The 21,189-nt window shown below is 47.1% G+C and overlaps 1 long non-coding RNA gene across 3 annotated transcripts; it reads left to right on the forward strand.

The window, feature by feature from the left end:
* Positions 1 to 4,730: 4,730 nt before the first annotated feature.
* Positions 4,731 to 20,933, forward strand: LOC143324233 (uncharacterized). Of its 3 annotated transcripts, XR_013077449.1 has the most exons (5): positions 4,731 to 5,435; positions 7,188 to 10,465; positions 10,556 to 10,833; positions 15,758 to 16,024; positions 19,151 to 20,933. It is a non-coding gene; the product is annotated as an uncharacterized LOC143324233 (long non-coding RNA). The 3 variants fall into 3 exon arrangements; XR_013077447.1 differs by having other exon boundaries at positions 4,816 to 10,465; XR_013077448.1 differs by lacking the exon at positions 7,188 to 10,465 and having other exon boundaries at positions 4,874 to 5,435.
* The last annotated feature ends 256 nt before the right edge of the window (positions 20,934 to 21,189 follow it).

The following is a 21,189-nucleotide window of genomic DNA, read 5'->3' on the forward strand; positions in this document are numbered from 1 at the left end:
CGCGTTTATCTGCGCCGTCGACCACAGCCTCGTTGTGCTGGTGCGGCGCCGCAGTGAAGCCCCGCTGCCCGGCGCGCGCGGCTTCACAGCGCGCAAAGGATGCTGGAGGTGAGTGTGGAGATGCCTGTCAAAGCCTGTGGCTCCTCTGATGCAATGCGCGCGAGCAAAATGGAAATGCAAAATGGCAGCACATGAAGGAAGAGCAGTGTGAGGGTTTTAGCTTCCAATCAGGCGACAGTCAAAGTCCTTTATTCTCCTGGGAGGAATAAAAGTTTTGACCCCCCGACAGAAATATTTGTGAGGCAAACGTGTCAAAGCAAACAGGTTGAAGATGAACTCAGACACGCTGAAGCTTTGTGCGCACACATGAAAGCAAAACTCGCTGTTTTCTGTCGTTTCCAAATGTTTTCTTTTGTCTGCGCTCAGCCTTGTTTTTGATTTAGCACCACAGCTCCCTGCCTAATGAACTATTTAGGAGAACAGTGGTGTGTGTGTGTGTGTGTGTGTGTGTGTGTGTGTGTGTGTGTGGTGGTAGAGGGTTGGTTTAGGGGGGTTAGTCTGTCTGCTTTGGCACAAGGAGGCTGTTTGGCCCCCATGGAGCTCCAACAATATGGGCAGATTTTGAGGGACAAAAGATCCGGAGCTTTGAGTTGCAGAGCACGTCTCTGACACTGGGACGCTGCTGTACTGGGGATACTGGGGATACTGGGATGTTACACTGGGAGACGGTGCTGATGTGAGGACAGGAGCCGAAGCAGCTCACCTGCTGCACAACAGGTAGCAGGATTTCAAAATCCCAGAGTCCTTTTATTCCTGCAGAGACATGAAACCCAAAGCACCAGAGTGCAGCCTGTGAGTGTGTGAGTGAGCGTTTTTCAAAATAAAGGCACAGTTTAAAGATGTGGGACGGTGGCCTTCAACACGTCTGTGTTTGCTGGACGGTGAGAAGACTCAGGCCCTTCGTCACATCAGCGTTGTCCCGATGCTTTCCTCCACCTGAAAGCCATCCTGTGGTCCTGTTTCGTCTCCACGTCCTCATTGTTCTGCAGAGCTGTTTGCTTCATTTAAAGCTCGTCACTGTGGACACAAAGGAAAGATTAATGAGACGAATGCACAAAGATGTGACCCCATGAAGTGCATTTGACTCCTGCTCTCTTCACGTTGCATCATCTCAAAGACAATCCGCTGCATCAAAAACATGCTGGTTTATTATTTCTCCACAAATTAGATTCCAAGAATTGCAGGAAAACATCCAGTTTGTGTCTCTGCTGAAGACTAAGTGAGACGAGCTGTGGACATGTCCTCAGCTGCTTTGACGATGTGAGTGTGAGCAGGGTTCAGGGTTCAGATCCTCAGCAGAGACTGGACGAAGCGTTCATTCAGTGTGTGTGAGGCGTTCAGAGGTCTGAGCTCGAGCGTCGCCTGAGAACCAGACCTCACTGCACATTTGTGCTAATTTAAGTGAAAATAAAAGTGTTTTCTCGTCGTGTGTTAAAAACTGTAGAACCTCTCAGTGAAAACAGACACAAAAACCTGCTTATGAGCCGAAACGTTTTCAGATGAGACGAGGTGCTCCGTGACTCCTGCAACCTTTTCCATTTCTATATGTTTTTCCCTCCTCTTCATGGTGTGAAGAACGCTTTAAACGTCAGCGACGCAGCAGTGGAGGAGGTCTGCACACAGGGACAAGAGCAACACACAACAGACAACAAAACAACAAGAGGGGAGCTGATCACATTCTGAGATGGGAAACATTTGATGGTTTCTGCTTTTTGTCTCTGCAGCCCGGCTCTTTTTTTTCTTTTTCTTTTTTTTTTGGCCCTGGTTCTCATTCATGGAGGTGTTTTACATGCTGATCAGCAGCTGAGCTGGTTCACTGAGGTGTGTGTGTGTGTGTGTGTGTGTGTGTGTGTGTGTGTGTGTGTGTGTGTGTGTGTGTGTGTGTGTGCTGTAAACGTCCTGCTGCTGGTTTAAAGACAATCTGAGATCCAAACATAAACAAAACAAAGAGCTGCTGCTTGGCCCTGAGCTGTGACTGACAGGTCTGTCGGTGAAGTTATTGATCTTTCACTGATCAATGCAAACAGGAAAAACAGCAAATGTTCACTTATTTATCACTTCATGTCATATGAATACACCTGTTATGTTTATGCTCATTAATAACAGATTTGGCCTTTAAGATAGCTCTCATGGAGGGTGGCCAAAATAACAGCAACGCCTGCCAGTCCAATGCTACCAAACACAACAGCTCCTGATTAAATGCTGTAATGAAGCCCAAAATGCTGATCTGAGAGCTGTCGATTCAACACTGTCGTCTTTTCAAAGCCTGTCGTTTGTGTTGTTGCTCTTTTGGATTTCATTTCATTATCAGGAGGAGGACAGTAGCTTTGTGCCGCTCTGACTGGCTGCACATTTTGAGACTCGATTCCCTTCACAGTGAGACACACCTGCAGCTTAAATACTGTCTGAGGTGCATGAAGATGTGTCAGCACAGATTGTCTTTTTGTAAAGGTTTATGTTGCAGTATGTCACTCTGACTGTTAAATATAAGCATGTCAGACAATGTGCTTATAGGCCACAGGTTTTAGGAAATGGTGAGTGAAATAAACTGAAGGTTACAGATTATTTGTCTCGGTCATGAACGTCTGATGCCATCGTTCATTGTTGTTCATATCAGCTGCAGAGAAGCTGTTTCTCCTCATGTTGCTCCTGCAGGAGCCTCAAACCTGCTCAGTGACTCCAGCTGCACCATCTGCATGAACCTCAAAGTGCTCCTGATGCCACACCTGAAACTGTAAATCACTTATTGATCAGCCGTGTGTCGAACACCTGCACAGTGAGCAGGGTCAGTTTACATGTAGCTGCAGGAAACGCTTTAGTTTCATCTGTAAAATGTCACAAAGTCATAAAGTGACGTCTTTAAATGTCCTGTTGTTTCTGACCAACAGTCCAGAAGTCACACACACACACACACACACACACACACACACACACACACACACACACACACACACACACACACGCACAGCAGCTGGAACCAGTTTGGCATTTGAAAACAATAACTCAGTTATCAGAGTAGTTGCAAATTAATTTTCTGTGGATTAATTAATCGACTGAACTATTAATGGTCTTAACTGGAGTCGCAGAGACGTCGACTGTGTTCACTCAGTTTTGGCTCTTTTATTTGAGTATTTCCATTTTGTTGCTTCATGTCTGTAGTCACTCTGCAGGCTCAGATTTTTTTATGCTACAGATATGATCATCCTATGAAATATGATGCACTGTTACAGATTAAACTACCAGCAGTGTAAAGTAGGTGTGATCAGCTTCACCTGTACGAGCTACAACATGAAAATGCTGCTCACACTGAAAGCATCACTGACTGTTCAGTAATGTGGCAAAGAGAGGATTTTCTAAGCTGCTTTACTTTTAACACTACAAACAGTTAAAAAATTTGAATATAGAAATACAAAACTTTTACTTTTAATGCAGGATTTTTATTGTTAAATTTCTAATTTTATTTGAGTAAATGCGTGAAAACCTCTTCCACTTCTGGCTACAGATATGTTCACTGTACTAATTACAGTTTTAATTATGGACCTTAAGCGATTGAGCATTTAGTTATATTGTCACTTAAGCTACGGTTGTAGTTGTGCTCATAATTAAGCTTAAATTGAAGCTATAGTTCTATTTACAGTTAATAACACGGTTAGGGAAGTTGCTGCAGTCACCGTGATATCCTGAAATTAGAATTGTGCTGCAGTTTCAGGCCCGTTCGGCTGATTCACGCTCATTCAGTCCTGCGTAATAATTCAGTTACACTTTTCATCCACAAACATATGAGCTGGATCTGAACCTCGGGCCTGTGCACAGTAAACTGGATGGAGTAGAGGAGGGTGGTGTTGGAGGGCGGTGGGGGTTTTACCGCCAAGCCCTGCAGAAATGGCCTGATGGGTGCTAATGAACTTGGGATGTGCCACCACAATGCGGAGCGCCCCCTGGTCCACCTCGGTGCCCGGGTTCCCATGCAGCCGACGGAATAAGAGAGAGGGATGATGGGGGGAGGAGGAGAGGTGAGAGGGCTGAGGAGGGGAGGGGTGGCTGGATGGTGCACCCAGCCTATTGTGCCCGGTCCTTAGCCCATTAGCCACCACCAACCACTCCGCTTTCCCAAGAGGAGCTCGAGGCCTGCCTGCCTGCCTGGACTCGGTAACCAGGCATCGGCGAGGGCGAGAGGAGGGTGGAGAGAAACAGTAGCCGTATTTAGAGTTTGATCTCCAGGAAAGCGTCCAAAATTTGGAGAGAAAGAAAAGGGGAGCCCGGGACATTGGTAGGCAGAGAGAACCCCCCGACAACAAACCCGGGGCTGACAAAGTTGTCTCTTTGGCAGTCGCGCCTCCTATTGAACCAGTAATTTATTCAAAGGAGATTTTTATCCCCGCGATCTGATTATTATGATAATCAAGTGACCCAGACCCCCTTTCTTGGCTCTTGTCTGCGGGCTCTGGGCTCGGCGTTGACAGTAAAAGCTGATTTGCACGGTCTTCACCCCCTGGTCACATTCCTGGACTCCTCTGTATCAAAGACGCAGACAATGAGAATAGTGGATGTGCGCACTTGATCCAGGCGCATGAGCGGAGGCCGCAGTCTCCGCCGGGGGCTTTGTGTCAAACGAATACTAGTAGCCAGACAAGATTACACGAAACTTTTTATAATCCCACATGGGCCAAAACGGGGCTCAAAACGACACACTTGATACGTGAAACTCCCGAATAGACCCACAGCAGAGGCGGCGGAGAGGATGCTGCGTGTGTGGAGGCGCTTATGGTGCCCGTTTACGCGTAATTAGGGAATTAATTATGAATCTGGCCGTGAGATTTTACGTTACAAGAGAGTGGACGTTAGTGTTTTCAGAATTCTGTTTGCTTCAGCCTGAAATATAAAATAAAACGAAGAAGTCCAAGGTGAATTCAGATGAATAGTTTCCAGGATTTTGAGCCATAAAAGCAGAGAAGTTGAGCATCGACGCTTATTCACGACCACGTCTGCTTTCATATTGTGGAGGGTGGAGACAAAAACAGACCTGCATCGTGTCATAAAGGGGAGGGCCTTGGTGGCGGTATATGTTTTTAGAGCAGGCATGTTTTAAGTTCATATTGCATCTGACGAGAGGAATGGCGAGTGCGAGGCACGGCGCGGGCAGGAGGGGGGGAGGCGAGATCCACCTCCGCGGGAAATAATGGGGATGATAATAAAACAGGGGGAAAACCCGTCCGAGGGAAGCTGAGTGGATGGAGCCAGAGAGACGTCACGGCCAGCCGCAGCCATGAAGACTGAGCGGTCCAGCCTCCGGCAGCTCAGTTGGTCTCCATCTCTCGAGCTGCTCGCTTCTCGGTTTTGGAGAGCGGACACCGCAGCGACTCGCAGACGACGGCGTGAGTATGAAGTATAAGCTGTGTTTTCTGCAAGGGGGGCATGCGAAGGCAGGTGCGGAACAGCGGCTAAAAAACGGAGGAAAACGCGTTTGCATCCGCGCAGTGTGCGTCGCCGACCTGCACACATAACGGAGCAGGATGCGTGTGTAGTCTGGATGTGGCAGGAGCAGGCGAAAATGGGCGATGGGTGTTTGAGCAGCAGGTCTTCAGCTCTAAATTAGATCCCTTTTCTTATTTCTGTCTCTTTTCGTGTCTTGACGCTCTGAGGAGTGTAAAGTAGGAGGTGATATTTCATTGAGAATGGCAGCTGCTGGGAGCGAATACGAGGAGGTGGAAACGGTGCCCAGCACAAAATGTGCACATTTAATCTTTAATTTAATGTTGTATTTTCAAACTGCATCAAAGGCTCAACAGACAGAATAATTCTAATTAATTCGTGTCGTACATGGAGTGTGGAATAGTGTCCGGGCCCAGTGAAAGGTCACAGATGGACATGCAGAAACCAGCCTGCGCTTTGGTTAAATGGTGAAAATTTTCAGTGAGACAGCAACTTGTCATTAGACTTGGTTTGGCTCTGCTTTGAGGGAGAACTCCCCTGTTTCACAGCCTCGGTGACGCATTGTGTGCAGGCTTCATATGCGCCATTCACAGGGAGCCACAAAGGCCAAAAGGCGCTTCCAGCCCTGATTCCATTTCTCATACACACCTCCAGGCACTTAGCAGGGTCACTTCTCCAGCTCTGCTCGCCGAGGCAGCGGGAGCGGCAGAGTCAGGCAACATATGGCACCAAAAACCCCATCCAGTAAGACACGACCAGGGTCCGGGGACAAAAAGAGGGATCCTTTTTTTCTCTCTCCCTTTTCCCCCAAATTAAGCCCTTGCAGGACTCTGTGTGGCCATGTGGCTTAGATATGAGGATTACCAGCAGACAGGCCTGCAATGCATGCGTAATAAGACAAAGTGGTGGCGTTCACACCCATAGCTGGCGGATAAAGGGATCACAAGGCCAAATATCCAGTCCACACGTGTGCGCCGAGTACGAGGCCTGTGCCGAGAACACGTGTGCGCCCCTCGGACACACCGGGGGACAAAACTGTGCCTGTGGAGCTTTGAGAGAGGTTTGAAGAAGAAAAAAAAAAATGAGATTATGCAACGTTTCACATGACGAATATTATAGTATTAATGTGTATGCAGGGGTCAATGCGTGAGCAGAGGCAGTGCGTGAATCTGGACACGAACGCTGACAAAAATGTTTATCTTAAAACTGGAAATTTGGAATTAGATTTTTAAAATTTAGGTTAGACAAATTCCCGTTCTTTATTCTTTGATTGATTGAACTAGTTGCACCACACACTGCACGCACTGCACACACACACGGAGACAAAGTTGTGTGTGCCGTTGCAGTGTATTTTAGGGTAATAATTTTGCGACAGTCACTGACCATGTTCTTTTGTGTTCCAGCGTAAAGGCGGCAGCTTGTGCATTTTGTTATGATGACAGCAGCAGCAGCAGAAATGTGCATTGATAATACACGAGCTGCTGGAACATCACACCGTCCACACGACTCAAGTCTGCACCTTTTCACGCCCATCAGCACTGTCTTTTATTACATTTTTCACTGTGGGAGCAACATGCAGTTTGCTGATTGTCTTTATGTTTGATCGGAGGCTTTAGTATGTGAAATGGGGTAATTTGGCTCCTCCGTGCTGTAGAGTCCATTTGAAGAATAAAATGATCGTCTCTTTTTTCCAGGGATCCCTGGAGAGACATTCAGCGGCCTCACAACACGTGGCTTACTGTAGGTAATACTGGCTACCCGCTCTCACTGCCACATCACACAGGCTTCCGTAGTCAAGTTGGGCATTTTGGGTAGTTTTAGGGATTAATATATTTCATATGTGAGGAAGTAATAACCGATATATATGATGCTCTTTAGTCAGAGGTGTATAGTTAAGTTACAGTAAAGTTATATATAATTACAGTTTTGAGGCAGAACAGTATTTATTATATGTAAGAAGATGGTTTCTAAACCGCAAATATGAATTAAATATTTAAACGCGAATATGGTGAAAACAGCCACAGCCCAACGTAACACCATGACAGAAATGATGACGTTATTTTGTAAAATTCAGACAGCATCAGGGGTGTTTTGTTCAGCCGTGGCTTCATTGGATGCAGGACGTGTGGAAAATGAATTAACTGATTTCTACAAACTGTAATTTTCAGCTCCACACACCACACTGTGGCTGTGAACGCTTGGTGTGTGTGTTCATCAGACACACACATCTCGAGTGTGTCTGCCAGCAGGCCCACACCGTCACCTCAGTATGCCCTTCCATTCTGCTAAATTCAGAAATACTCGTATCCACCTGGAAACATCGCTTTGACGTGTGCGTAAAAGACTTTATGTCGTGCGTAAAACTCGTGCGTAATTACCTTTGTTTCCTCAAAATGCAGCATTCCGCCTGACTTCAACCTGTGTCATAAAATGGCGTAAAAGGAAATGTTTTTTCCACGTGGTTTTAATCAGATGATAACCAATGAGATTTTCTAATAGGAATCAATTTCTTGCTAATCAGCGCAGCACTTTCGCATAAATTATTTCCAATTAGAGGCGCCGGATTTGTTGACGTCATGTGCGTCTGGCCAATGGCACAGCCTCATTAGGTTAGTTTAAAAGAAAGAACCTGGCGCTCCACTGATGCCTTAAAGGTATTTTTGGATTTTATCTGAGCTCAGACGAGTCGAAGAAAAGAGGCCGCCGTCAGTGTGACACCGTGAGGCTTCTGGTTTAAACTTTGGCTGAAAAGAGGCACTTTAAAATGTCCACAAACTTCATTCTGTGAAGTCACAGCGTGAATAATTTCAGGAGTGAAATGCATTGTTAAAGACGAACATCGTGGCGCTGAAAACCCTCCAGACAAATACTGAAATGCTACCAGTTTATTAGAATTATATAACAGCAGCACAGCCGCGAATAAGCCAGTGTTAATGAAGGCACTATTAATGGTAATGGGGAAACAAGTGCAATCTGCATATATTATCTTTCTCTTTATCCAGCGTGGAAATCTTGAAAATATATGTGATGCAAAAAGGAGTCAAAAAGCTCACAGCATCGTCTGCTGCTGAAAGTGTTCATGTTGCATCAGTCCCACGCAAAATAATCTGAGAGGCATTAGTGAGGAGTTCAGACACCAAAGAGAATCACAGGTTCGCGAATAAACTAAAACATTTTTTAGGATTTTCAAAAGGAAATTATGTAGCTATTTTCAAATAGTTGTAGTTTATTATTGTGGCTGAAACACTTGAAATAACACTGAAGTGTGATCATTATGTAACCAGGCTCATTTTTAATAGGACTTGTGAAAATGTGTCTTTTATTATTTTATCTTTTGCAAAAAAAATATGAATTATGTAAATTACCTCTCCATCAGACTGAGCTCTTTCTGATGTAAACATATTTTTTACATTTAGCTACAGCTCAGTGTGTGTGTGTGTGTGTGTGTGATTGCACTTATCTGTGTGTGTGTTTTTGCATTCACACTTAATATCTGATACTGTCCGTAATTAAGAATCTGAACATGTTCAAGTTCACACATTAGGTGTGTGAGTGTGTGTGTGTGTGTGTGTGTGTGTGTGTGTGTGTGTGTGTGTGCATGATCCAGTGCAGCATCATTCTGAGGGCTGAGGCATGTTTCAGCACTTAAAGGGCCTCGCTTTGTCCTTGTGGATTGAAACAAAGCACCTTGACGAAGATCCTTGTTACCGTGATCGCCTCCTGAACGTCAACAGAACCTGCTTTTAAAAACTGACACACATTCGGACAGTAGAAGAAGAAGAGGGCCATCTGGTTATTGTAACCTGGAGGGAGAACAATGCCAGTGGGATCTGTTGTTAGCTAACAGGGATGTAGCCGTCTCTGCTAACGCCTGCGTGTTGCCAGTCAAGTCGTGTTGGAGTGTCCAGGTTTGGGTGTGTGCGATGGAGGCCGAGAATATTCTGCGCCTCGCCCTCCTCTGTCACTCTCTCTCTCTCATTCTCTCTCGGTATCTCTCCATCTCCCTCTCTGCTTTCAGCCAGTCGAGCTTTACTTGGCGGTGGCGTTGGTGGGGGAGGAGTCTGCCACAACAGGGATCTGGGCACACAGAGCAGCTTTAATTAGAAGGGGCCTTGTGCCATGTGCCACCACGGCATGTGAGAGGAGTGTGTGTGCTGCAGCATTGTCTATACGGCTGTATGTGAAGAAGTGTGTGTTTAGCTTTATTTTTGGGTGTTTTTGTGGACGTACAATATTTGGGTGTGAAAGGATTTGTCTGCTATGTGTACTTCATGCTCCGCTGAGTCTGAGTGGGTGTTTTTGTATTGCGTTGCTGTTATTAATGTATATGCACAGATGTTTTTTCTTTACGTGTGTGTATGTACATCTTAAACCCTTCTATCTTCGCTTTGACGCCAACCTTGAGCGCCGGCCAACTGCTTTGACATCAGATAATGTAAATGAAGACAAACCAGTTTCTTTTGTAGTCAAACAGCCAGGATCTTTTAATTTAAAAATGAATTTGGGCCGTGGTGGGGGGCGGCGTTTGAAGCCATCACCCTCCTATGGAGCCAGTCAGCGGGTAAGGCGGGTGCGCCATAGGGATGGGCGCTGGGCCGGAGAAGGGAAGCTTGGTGCAATAGCCGGTTTGGACTGGTTCGACAAGTTGCGTACATTTTTTTATTTGCCTCTCACTGATTGTTTGACTTTAGAGAGTTTTTTGATATAGAGGCACTGCTCACAGGCCAATCAAAGCTTTCTTTGCACAAAAGGAGGTGTCTGATTGGCCGAGGCGGTTAGAGGCGGGGCAAGGGGCCTCTTAGTGACATCACAAAATGAAGGGTCAGGACATTTAAGGGCCGCTGTAGGTTGAGCGAGGAAAAAGGCCCCGAGCCAGAAGAGTAACGTCTTTGTTCGGACTTGGCGTCAACTGCCGTTGGATCTTTTTAGATTTCCAGACTAATTTTTGGCGTGAATTTTAACTCCTTCCTAAGTTGGTCCGTAATCATTTCAACCCTGTGAAATCAAAGGCATGGAGACATATAATAATGTTTTTAGTAATAACTTTCTCCTCTGCTTATAGGTCAGAACTCGGCCCATGTTACTTCGCCTGCGGCTTGAGAGGATGGGTAGCCTTAGGGGTTGGTTGTTATCTTTGGTTATCTAGCTGTATGAGTGATGTACATTCTTCATAAAGCTAGATAACCGAAAGTAACAAGAATCCCATTACGCTCCTGAAAAGGCATCAAGACCCCAAACGCGACTCCTTCCAAAAAATCACAAACTCTGCCACAAGAAAGGCAACGAAAGAGAAGAAAATGGACGACGTGTAAAGGAGATGGACGCGGAATGCAGCAAAAGGTACGGTGCGTGATTATATGTGTGAGAGTGCATGTAGGCGAGAAAGAGCCACACCACGAGGCCTTGAGATAAACCTGACTTCACCGAGGCTCTGTCCATGTTTTCGATCATTTAGAAATGAGGAATAACGCTGGTAGAGATGTAGACCTAAATGGGACATTGCTGCACGTATCCCCTACAGCTCCCTGCAGCCAGTGGCAGTGATCCATAGCAGTACGGTTGGTGCAACAGGATCACTTTTAATCTAATAAGCCCCATGATCCTTGTGTGGGGGGCTGCATGCAGGGGCTTAGCCATAGTATCACATGACCAGGAGTGACGGGCTCGCTGAAAAAGACCCACACTGATTCACCAAAGCTGGTGGACTTTGACAAGTGGTTTAACAAGTCACTGTTAGCTAATCAGTTTGCTAGCCACTCTGGTCAGTGCTCCATTCACTTGGCTCCATGAATTTCAGCTTTGCTGCTTGCATCTTTGGCATCAAGAGAACATGCAATATGAAAAGAATTTGGGCCTTTCATATCATAGGAGCTGCATACGGTGCTATGAATTATACATATGTTCTGACTTGGATGGGATTGTGCGAGTTAAGAATGCTCCCTCCGAGTTAATCCGGGCTCCCAACTCCCCGCCGGCACCTAAGCGAACAGACAAGAATTTGTTTGAGGCCAATTTTGTTAAGTTGGCCGTTGTTGATTTTTTTTCCTCCTTCCCACCTACTCCTTTCTCCCTTTTGCATGAAAAGATGTTTGATTTGGGGTCCCGGCCGTTGTTTGATTTGACGTGACAGTTGGCTTGGTTGTGAATGGGCCGTGGCAAAGCCTCCATTGCATGAGGTGCTACCATGTGGAAAGGCCTGATGGGATCTCGCTGAATGCTGCTGTGTGTGCGTGCAAGGCTCAGAGGGGGGAGTGGTCCAGGGGCAATCAAGCAGAAAGTGCCCCCAGTGACGAGATCCATGTGCGAGAGAGGGAGAACAATCTCAGCCTGAAGGTTCTCTGCCCAGGCTCATGGTGAGGAGTAATTGGTCAATCAGATCTTCAACCTCAAGGCCTCTGATGGCTGATTGAAGGTGTGATTTCTTTTCTGCCCATCAAAGCCACAGGGTCACTCCTGCTGAGAGGGGCCACTGAGGATTGTTCCCAAGGTCTCGTGGCTTTGGAGCTACAAGGCTAGCAGTGAACCCCAAATGTAATACATAGTCCACACGGCGCTTTGCTGTCTCAACATGGCTCAGCTAAAACGTCGCCCTCCAGTTCGGATATATTCAGCTTGACGTGGTACAAATTCTAAACAGTTGTGCAGGGCCAAAGTGAAATTCCTGAAAGCTTGCGTGGCAACCTCACCTCACAATGTCAATCTCGTCGAGCCCTGCAGATGTATGTGCCTGCCTGCTGCATTGCAGGTGCTGAGTGTGACATTTGAGCTCTGGGCTCAGCTAGCAAGAGAGAGGAACGAGGGCCTTGACAGGAAGTGACAGCCGGAGATGTCACCTTCTTGGATGGCAAAGTAGTACCTGGTTCCCTCTCTACTGTGCTGCTACCGCCGCTGCCTGTGTGTCTTTGTTACAGTGCAGTCTTACGAGCGTGGCATGGTTTTCATCTGTTATTGTAAATTCGAGGTTAGCGATTGTGCCTCACTAATATCCAAGCACTCGAGTATTGGTGCAGGTGTATTTTGCATTTGCGCACTTGTAACAGGTCCAATGCAGGCAGATTTTGTGCAGTGTTAAGATAACTTTTCTCTTTTTGCTTCCTTTTTGTGTCAGTTATAGTGTTGGGGCTAAATGGGAACTGAAGTCTTGGCAGATTGTGTTTATACCCTAAGCAGTGCCCTGGGAGACGCATGTCATGGTGCAAATGCTTTGTGCTGGCTCTGTGTGTGGCACAGTTATATCACTAACACTTCACACCGGGGACCACAGAGCAGAGACTGTCTTAGCTTCTGCCTGCCTGAAAATGGCACGGAGATGGGAGAGTTCCTAAAAATCACCTTAGGGCCTTTGCTCTCTCTTTTCCTGTGTCCCCTGGCAGTGTCTGAAATAGAAAGAGAGCGCGAAGAGAAAGGGTGGAGAAGGAGAGAAGAGGAGGAGGAGGAGGAGGAGGAGGAGGGTGGTGGGTTTGTCTTAGCTTTCATGCACTAGGCAAGCAGATTTAGACTCCAAGTGTCAAATAGAAAAACAGCCATTGTGGCCGGGGTCCTACTTGCCCCCCCACCAGTAGACTTTACAGTCAATAGAGCTAGTCCACTTGTCACTGAGGGACAATGCGCCCCTTTGCCTCCCTTTCACCCCCGCCGGGTCCGAGCAGCCAGACAGTTTTCTGAATAAGACCCAGTGATTCTTGCCCCCTTTTCTCTGGCTCTCTTTCTCTCGACGGAACACACCAACAGGGTTTGGAAAATGGCTTCGCTGTTGGGCCGGAGCAGAGGGCCAGACCTTGTTATTTTCTACGACATCGGCATTCCCTCCACCCACGTACGCTCACAGAGAAATGAATGTATCTCAGGCAGTTGCAAAAGTCAATGGGCCTCCCCAGACAAAGGAGATTAAGTTAGGCAACTTAGCAGTAACAGGTGTACTTTGACTGCGCTCGGACCACACGGGGGTGACTGCTGTCGTCTGACCCGTCGCTCTGTTTGCCTCCTTGTTGGTTTTGACTTGCCTGGAGATAAATATGAGATTTGCTTTGTGTTCTCAGACGACAAGAATGCTTCAGACCCCGTCAACTTGGAAGTTTTAGTCGAGAGTGTGCTTGGCCTAGCTGTCTAGCACTGGCCTCTTATCATTTTTACTGCTTTTGAAAATGTAGCTCAGTTTTGCAACATTTCTTCACTGATTTGCCAAGTTTTCTCCAAAGGGATTCTGCAGATATCTTTAGATCTCGAGCTGTGCTCACCCAGGGGAGCGAGTTAAGGGTAAACAATGCGGGCACACAGAGGAAGAAAGAAATATCAGAGGGAGTGCGGCACAGCACTGAAGCATGAATACATTTTCACATTTAGAACTGAGACAGTGATGTTTTAAGAGGGGAAATATCTTTCAAAGGGAGAAAGAGCGAAGCCTTTTCTATCCATACCTTCAGTATTTTCAGCCACAATAAATCGAGCCATTCGGCAGCAGTATAAACAGAGACGCTCTCAGAGCCAGAGCAAAACAGTGCATGCATTTGTTTGTTTCAGTCGTTAATAAAGCTTTTACCGAGAGCCTCGGTCCTCAGAAAAAGCCCATTCTGGTGAAATGACTTGGCAAAGCATCCGATGGAGGGTCTGTTCAGACTGAAGCTGCTCCCGCTGCCATTGTCTAGCTCTCTCTCACACACCTACGAGTCCAGAGTAAGCACACAATTTCATTGTTGCGTGAGCTGTTAATATCAGAGGCTTCACAATAGAGCCCATTCGCCATATTTGCATAAGGCACTTTTCCAACAAGGACCCAGAGAGGGCTTGAAAGCTGGCCCACTCCAGTGCCAATGGCAAAAAAATGTCAAGTGCCAATTAGGAGAGGTTTGCCACCATTCAGCAGTACCCCACCCCTGTAGTCCTTCCCCTCCCTGCTTACCCACCCCAACTCTCTCACACTCCAAGTCACCCCTGTTTTTATCACCTTATTCCAATTTCAGACGTAGCCATCCCCTACTGACACCCAGAGACAAAAGCTGGCTCCCTCCTCTGCTGGCTAATGGAGGATCCTTTCTGCTGGGCTCAGAGTATTAGCAAAATCAGACAGCGTGCTCTGTTCACCGATTAGTCAGCTTTCTTTGTTGATTTCTTTGAATAGAAGGGTTCATGAACTATGCAGCTAAACCTGCGAGATATAGACTCCACCTGCTGAATATTGAACTTAGCAAGCTGGCTACATTATGTCACTTTGGTTTGAGACTTGCAGGTGTTGCTAATTGTTCGAAGGATTTTGGTGAAGACAGATGCTGATTTCAAGCAATTAAAAATAACCCCTTTTATCTGACATCCCCAGCGGCTGGCCAGCGTTAGTGCTAATAGCATTTAGCTACCTAATGACTTGCTTTAAGCTAGTCCTGCTTATTGTTTTGCACTGATGCACATACAAATGCCTATTATAAGAATGGCTGCAGTCAGAGACTATTTGAATTGAGAGCAGCACAGGCTTTGAGTCAGCTGTTCAGGCTCAAAGAAATGCTCAGTAACACTACAGTCGGATTTACCAGAGCTACGTCAAATTCAAGTTAGCTTAACTGGTGAATGTCAACAGTGCTGAGCAGCTGTTTACAGCTCTACCCATGCTGAAAACGCAGCATTATTTCCACTAATGCTCAAATGCAGCTTTCACATGCAAAGTACGTGGTGACAGGAATGTAGAGCATCATCAGCGTCCTTGAATTTAAGTAACGGAGTGTTTACATTAGGACAGCCTTTGCTACAAAAGGCAGCAGCATCAAATAAATAAAAAAAACCCGGTGTCCTGTAAAATGACGGGGATGCAGCAAATTGAATTTTAAAAAATTAAGTCGTAGACACAATAAAAGAAGGTAATCGTGTTTGTCCAATTGGGCTGCTGTTGTTTTCCACAGAGCGTTTACCTAACTTACCGCCTCCTGCCACTCAAAAGGATTTTTCTCTTGTCCCTTTTTCTCTTTCATTCTTTCATTCAATCTCTGTGTCGAGTTTTTTTTTCTTTCCCACCCTTGATTCTCAGATGGTTGGATCTGATTTGCATGCATTTGCATAATGAAAGTCATTTGCATGCTCAGGGGCAGACTGTACCATGAGAACAGACATGAAAAGGTGTGTGTGTGTGTGTGTGTGTGTGTATACATGCATTCATGTGTGTGCGTGGCTTGCATTCGTATGCTTCTGTGAACTACACATGTGCGTTTTGATGGATAAACCACGTTCTTAAAATTTTCCCTCTTGCCCTCTGATTTTCCCTTCCCCGTTTTCTGTGCAGGCTACCACCACCACCACGCCGCTGAAGGAAAGCTGGCAAAAGGAGACTGAGAAACAGAGAAGGAGGAGGAGGGGTTGCTGTTGATTCTGCCCTCCCTCTCTCCTCGCCCTCCTCTGCATCGCCTCTTCCCTCCTCCTCCTCCTCCCTTCCTCCTCCGCTCCATCCTCAGCAGACTGCCCCTTTTTCCTGTACAGCGAGACGCAGCCCGCGCCACCATCTTAGAGTAACGCTGGCATGAAATGGAAGTGGGAAGACCAGTCAGTGCAGGTAACACACCAAACCCACTGCGCCCGCCATGCTGCATCCTTCCACCGGCGCCACGCCGACCCTCCGTCCTCTCCTCTTCCACCTCCCCGTGCCCTCGCTCCCCATCTCCAGCGGGCTACAGCCTCCGTTTTAATCACCTCGGATATTTTTGCTAATTGCACGATTCGCAAGATGCGCTGATGGGTGGAGGGGAGGGTGAGTCGATGTGGGCGGAGCGTGTGTTGTATGTGTGTTCACATTAAATCACTCTGCTCTCAATGCCTCTCTCAGGAGGCTTTCAGTGGGCATCTGTCCTCCGAAGCGCCATGTTTTCTTTCCCGTTTGGGAATTCTCGTGCCATCCTCACACGCGTGCCCCGACATGGCGGCGGCTGCCATTTTGGAGATACGATGCAAGCCGTGCCTTCTGGACAATACAGAGGCACAATTCAGAACTCGTGTAATTGAGCACTCCGGGATGTGTGCACTACGTTCTGGTCACACACATAAACCGAGTGTTTCTGAATCATGTTTTTTTTGGCTGTAACAGTGAGGACTTTTAGACTCATTCTAAAAAATCTCCTTAAATGAGGTCAGAAGAAATGTCAAGGTGGGCGCATCCGTCGAGTGGAAAGCGATGATATCCATGAGCCACTACTCACATTCTCACACAGGGACGCTGCAGCGCACAACAAAACCAACACAAAGCAGAGAGAGGGCGAAATAATAAAGAAGAGACGGCGGAGAAGTGAGAAGGCAGGACCTTGATAGGCACCGTCTCAGGACTGGAAAGCCTCTCTTTGTGTGAGTGGCCAGTGTTGGAGGGCAGTCGGTGCTCAGACAAGTCGAGTATTGTTCTCCCTGAGCGAGCTCGTTATAGTGCAGCATTATTCCAACCGGGGAGCTCCCAACTTTGAAAACTGCTTAAACCAAAACACCAATTAGCATCGGCTGGGCTTGATTAAGTAAGGCAGCCGGTAAACAATGCACGCCATTGTCCTCGCAACAGAGAGACCTCCCTTTGTTTGTGTCTGTGGTGTGGAGGTCGGAGAGACAATGCTAATGCTAACTTACAGTAGGGTGCCTGACCAAAGGGCTAACAGAGAGACCGCTGGTCCCCCCTGCTGGGTCAAGGTGAGGGAGGAAAAGGAGACTGGAAGGCAGCTCGTCATCCAAGGTTCAAGGTAACTTTAAGACCGAAAATCTTTGAAGAAGTTGAAAAACGGCTTTCCATCTAAACCTCCTTCTCCTTAAAATTCAACACTGATTTCCAATATTTACACAGACTGAACCTTAAGTGATCGCAGCTCTCAAATTAGGTCACGCGAAGCTTTTTCTGCATTTAAATTTTTGACGATGCAGCCTTTAAAGGCGGAGGCGTCGCTTGGCTTTGCTGAGAGGTGCTGCGGTAACTGTGTCAAACCCAAAGCGCACTAATCACGGCCAGGCCTCCATAAACAGGTGGTAGATTGAGCAAAGGGGGCCGGGGCCGTTCTCAATTTACTGTGTAAATTATGCAGAGCCCAAAACAATGCAAACAGTAGACAGTGGAGTGGCTGGCGTTGGCTAATGAGATGATGAGAAGCCTGGGAGGGCTGGGAGCTAGTGGAGATGAGGGGGTGGGCACGGCCGGCAGCTTGTGTCTGGATCTGTGTGTTCGTGCGTGCGTCTCAGTGCGAGTGTGTGTGAGGGTCTAGAGGAGCTTTGGCAGGGGAGCAGACACTGCCCCGTCTGCACAGACCCCATCATCAGCACCCCTCCTGCCCAGACTGAGTGCTGGGGGGGGGGGTTAGCAGGCAGCTGGGGCACCCTGCCCCCATTGCTCTAGCAAGAGCACCAGCCTTGGGAACCTCTGTGGCAGGGGTCCCCCCAACACTGGCACGTAGGGGCCCCCCAAAAGTCTGGCTGCAACCCCCCATCACCACCATCCCCTCCTCCCTCTTGTCTCCCCAACCACCACCACCCCACCCACCCTAATGTGAGGCTGGGGGCCTGGGAAGGACTTCAAGTTCATGGCCAGACCTCCTATTGAGCTGACAGCCTGACTGTTTGCTCAATTCGGCTCCCTATTCAGAGCTGCAGGACGGGGAGGGGGTGTTGCTGGATGGGACACCGTAGCAGTGTGATAGCTATTCATTCAGCAGGGGGAGACGAGTGAAGAGCGAGGGAGAGAGTGAAGAGGGACGGGGGTTCGAGTCGGGGAGCGTAAATAAAAAGTGAGGAATCCAGGCTCAAAGTTTGCTTTGAGCGGTGTGCGCCTCTCTCACACTCTTTTAGACTCTTAATTACCGGCGCCTTCCACTTTTCTCGCTCCCTTTCTCTGACTGTACCCCCCCCCCCCATCCCCGTCGCACACACACACTCATGAACACACACACAAAATCGCAATCATTCTCATCATCCCCTCTATCCCCTGGTTTTATTAGGCCACATGCTGGGGCTGTAAATTTACCATTAACAAGCTTATTCACTGTAGTCCTCTCAACAAAACAAGACCATGATGCCAATAACTCAAAGCGACACCAATACCCGAAACTGCCTTTTATACCACCACCCTGCGCTGTCAGCCACTCCCCCCTCCCCCTCCCTCCCCCCTCCTGAGCTGAGTGCACCGGCGTAATGTAAAATGCCAAGTCTAACGTGATTTTTACTAACAGCTCGGCTAATTAGCACGATGGTTGTTGATTTCTGTCGCTAAGCAGGACGGCTGCGTTATCGGTTCACTCTGCACTCAGTGACCCACTGTAAGATTTTAAGTTGCTTGTCTGAGCTGCTTGAAAAATGTGACAAAAAAAGGGGGTTTGACGGCCTTCTGAAGTCCAACTCAGCCTAGCTTAGGGTGTGTCACATGCTTCCTCTTTGTATTAGCAGCTCGTAGCGTACCAGGCTCCCGTTAAGGCCTTTCAACTTCAGCCCCAATCCCTTCAGCCGGTACATGGAGCTGCGCTTGGATTCAGCACACACGTGAAACGCCCCATAAGTTATTTTTCATGTGTAAAGGAAAGCGAGGACAAGCCTTCTTTTGATACACCAAATTTCAGTCGACCGTCTCAGATAATTGTTTTGGCATTCACGTGATTGGCCTGCCTGTGTTGCACTCGCTCAGAGGAATTGAAGCTGTGTCTTCATGTCGTCTTTCTCTTTGCAGGTGAACACTGTTGGTGCAGCGGGATCCAAAACGGCACACGATGGAGGGATAGCGGGACTCCTCCTTCCGGCCAGGACTAAACCAGGACGCCGCCGCTGATGTCTGACTCAGCGGTGAATCCTGCCGTGACTCTGTGCTCTCTGTACCTCCTCGGTGCTGCTGCGATGCATTGTGGGAGCCAGCCGTCAGGCGGGACTGGCTGTGAACGCCTTGAGGTGTTTCAGCAGAGCAAACATCATGATGGACTGGGACTGAGGTTCTGAAAGATCAGCAGCTTGAGGATGAACTGCTCCAAAATTATGACCCTTGTTTTCATGTTTGTGAGGTTGTGCCACTCGAGTTTGTACTAATCATTCGTACCTATAAACTACTTAAAGGTGACGCAGTATAACGTGTCTTCAGCTAACGTAGGCCTCACTTACCGTAGGTCATGTTTGATGAGATGTAGCCCAAGTTTAGTTTGATTTCTGTTTCGTTATAGTTGCTAGGACTCAAAGACACGTGAATGTGAGACCCACGGCAGCAGTGAATAATACTGCACTGCGATTGGACGGCTCCATGTGTCGGCTGACACAATGGCGAAGGAGTGAGCTGTCGTCTTTATACTCTATGCAACTGTTTTTGTTCGTTCTTTTCATCTTTAAACGCGGTTGGCCAGAACCCCTTTTCATCCTCACTCTGGAGTTTTTATTTTTTGGGCTACCAGCTTATAGACGTTCCTTCATCATGCTGAGAAATGGCTTTTGAGGAGCCCACCTTCCCGTTGTTAATGTACTGACACAGAAATGACAGTGTGTGCGAGTGTGTGACAGATGACAGAATACAGCTCAGGTTCATATGTACTGAATCTCATATTTGCAGCCTTAACAGACTTTGATTTGACTGTGCAGCCATGAGCCACAGTCTGAGTAAATGTGGACTCACACGTTTAATATTCCTGATGGCAGACGTGTGTTTGATCAGCAGGAAGTAGCTGAGCAGGGCTCATGGCGGCGTGTATACAGAACACACCACACTATTAAAACCTTCCCAGCAGGCTGAGCGCGTTGGTTCACTGCAGTTACCTGCTTGGCTGTAATGATACATCTTTGGGTGAGACATGACAAATACATTGGCTTCAAACACTGCCTTAATTTCCTGTCCTTGACATTAACACACACACACACACACACACACACACACACACACACACACACACTCACACACACACACACACACACACACACATCCAAATGCAATAAAGCAAGTACTATCGCAGCCTAATTCATTCTATATTAATTTTCGGGAAGTGGCAAATTTTTTATTACGATTGATAATCTATGCAAATCTTTTAAATATTACTTTAAACAATCTATGTCTATGCAGTGCTTTTGCAATTGATTCAAGGGAGACTATCTTGGCCTAATTTAGAAAATGTATTCTTTTGATAATCATGCACATCCCAGTGCTCAAGACAATTACTTATCTGCCTGGATAAGCTTGAAATTATGTTTTTAATCTTTAGCAAAAAAAAGTCACTCCTCTGATATCAGTCCAGAAGCATGAAAACCATGAATTGTGGTCTAAAATAATTAAATCGGTTGCACTAAATCTCCTTTTTCCTTAAAAGCAGATCAAACATATCTATTCAGCTATGCCTTCGTGTAGCTTATTGTTTTATATAAGCAGCAGTGTTTGTGTTACGCAATCGAGCCGCTGTGATTGAGTGTTCACCGCTGGTGCCTTTGTATGGAAAACTGTGTTGGAATAGTAATAAAGGTTTACATTGAAAACAATGGAAAAACGGCTGTGGTGCATGTTTTGTCACTTTGATCTGCGGCAGGATCCTCCAGCGATCAGTGCAAAGGTTGTAGGTTCAGCGGCCACGTGTGCTGCCGGAGTGTCCCCGAGCAAATCGCCGAGCTTGGTGAGTCAGTGATGATAGGATTCAACGAAATACATGAATGTAAATAACTTTCTATCCGGGGAGGCAGGGTGTAGATTGAAGTTGACTGAAAAACAAAAATCTAAATATACCCAATAGCTGGCAGCTCCTTAAA

Source organism: Chaetodon auriga, chromosome 8 (assembly GCF_051107435.1).
Source record: "Chaetodon auriga isolate fChaAug3 chromosome 8, fChaAug3.hap1, whole genome shotgun sequence".
Classification (NCBI taxonomy): domain Eukaryota; kingdom Metazoa; phylum Chordata; class Actinopteri; order Chaetodontiformes; family Chaetodontidae; genus Chaetodon; species Chaetodon auriga.